This window comes from Macrobrachium rosenbergii, chromosome 10 (assembly GCF_040412425.1).
Source record: "Macrobrachium rosenbergii isolate ZJJX-2024 chromosome 10, ASM4041242v1, whole genome shotgun sequence".
NCBI classification, from domain to species: domain Eukaryota; kingdom Metazoa; phylum Arthropoda; class Malacostraca; order Decapoda; family Palaemonidae; genus Macrobrachium; species Macrobrachium rosenbergii.
The window spans coordinates 2,629,654-2,632,153 of NC_089750.1; positions in this window are offsets into that span (position 1 = coordinate 2,629,654).

A 2,500-nucleotide genomic window follows, 5' to 3' on the forward strand; every position below is an offset into this window, starting at 1 on the left:
AATTTTCGTAGCCTCATTATCATTATATCATTATCATATAGCTTAGCATTACTATAGGAAATCATTTTATCAACGGGAAGTTGATAAAATGAATAAAATCATGGTGATGATGTATAAAAGGTAAAAGAGAAAAACACGAACTCTCAGAATGAAAGAAATATTTGGCGTAAAAACGCCTTGAAAAATAAGGAATAAAAACTCTTTGATAAAGAGAGAATGCAGGGGAATAAAGAAAAAAAAAACGGACAACCGGGACGGCAACATTGTAGTGTCATAATCATTATATTATTATAATATATAGTTTAACATTACTATAGGAAATGTACCGTAAGGATAAAACTGCCTTACCGATAGATATATATATATGTATAATAATTAACAAGTAAAATATGCGCCGAAGCTTCTTCGGCGCAATCGAGTTTTCTGTATAGTCAGAAATATGATCAAATGGAACCAATATTATTATTATTATTATTATTATTATTATTATTATTATTATTATTATTATTGATAAAACTTGCATATAGAAGAAGCCTGAAAGATCATTTATACGCAAATTAGACGTGCAGAAACTAGAACAAAGAAAAGGACAAATAAATAATAAAGATGAAAACAATAAATACACAAAATATAAAACTTCAATAAAAAAAAACAAAGACATAAAAAGAAAATAAACGATCAACTATTATACGTAACAATACAAATCACGCAAGCTAAGTAAAAAGATCTCGCTACCTCTGACCTTTACAGACTAGAGCAGACTCTGGCCAACACTCCCTGCCCATAAAGAGCTGAGGAGAAGAATCGGCGAAGGTGGGAGTTGCGACGTTCCGCCGATCACCTGAAATGAAGACATTTGTTTTGAGACAGGAGTAAGGGAGAGTATATACATCGACACTCCACAGAATTCCTGGAAGCGTTTTCTATCATCAGCGGGAGATAAATACAGGAACGCGTTTGTTTATCTCTTGCTGATGATGGCAAGCGTTAGCGGGAGATGAATATACGAGCGGTTTTACTTGAATATACGAGAAGGTTTACTTGAATATACGAGAAGTTTTACTTGAATATCTGAGAAGTTTTACGTGAATAGACGAGAAGTTTTACTTGTTTTACTTGAAGATACGAGAAGTTTTACTTGAATATACGAGAAGTTTTACTTGAATAAACGGGAAGTTTTACTTGAATATACGGGAAGTTTTACTTGAATAGATGAGAAGTTTTACTTGAACAGACGAGAAATTTTTTAATATGAATATAACATACGGAAGTTTTACTGGAATATACACGGGAAGTTTTACTTGAATAGGCCTATACGAGAAGTTTTGCCTGAATATAAAAGAAGTTTTACTTGAATATACGGGAAGTTTTTCTTGAATATACGAGAAGTTTTACTTGAATATACGGGAAGTTTTACTTAAATATCTGAGAAGTTTTACTTGAATATGCGAGAAGTTTTACTTGAATATGCAAGAAGTTTTATTTGAATAGACGAGAAGTTTTACTTGAATATGCGAGAAGTTTTACTTGAATATCAGAGAAGTTTTACTTGAATATACGAGAAGTTTTACCAATCCATTTTGAGCCATTTTATCCTGCTAACATTAAAAGAGTAAATTCTGTGTCTTAAAAAGAGAGAAAAACATTGGATTTAATCAAAAATACTAACAGAATTAAATATGGAGGACAAGAAAGGCTATAGATACCATCACAAGTGAACCATATTCTTGCAGGCATGCTCATACATTGTCCACACTATACACCCTAGACTCAAATGCAAGAAAACCCGTAGGGGGTTAGCGCCGTCAGTGCACCTCATGCGGTGCACTGTAGGCACTATTTAAGGTTCTCTGTGGCGTGCCTTCGGCCCCCAGCTGCAACCCCTTTCGTTCCTTTTACTGTACCTCCTTCCATATTCTCTTTCTTCCATCTTGCTTTCCACCCTCTCCTAACAATTGATTCACAGTACAACTGCTTTGAGGTTTTCCCCCTGTTACACCTTTCAAACCTTTTACTCTCAACTTCCGTTCCAGCGCTGAATGACCTCTTAGGTCCCAGTGCTTCGCCTTTGGCCTAAATTCTCTATACAATTCAAATCAATTCAATTCGAAGGCAAGGTCATAATATATATATATATATATATATATATATATATATATATATATATATATATATATATATATATATATATATATATATATATATATATAGGTCATCAGGCCTTAAATGATTTATGACACTTATGCCTCTAAATGGCAACGATTGGGTGGCAAATAAATGGCTTTAAATTAGCTCCCATAATGAATCGAAACGGGCAGCCGATGGCATTTTAATTTTCCAATCTGCTGTCAGGGAGTTTTTGCCGATTGAAGTGATGTCGATGATTCACGACCTTTGGTCGCTTCGTGATGGTCGCCATATTTAGACTGTAATGGCGAAAGTTATTGCTGGTAATTATATATTCTGTCAGTGATGTGTCCACAATTATTTATCTCTGCTG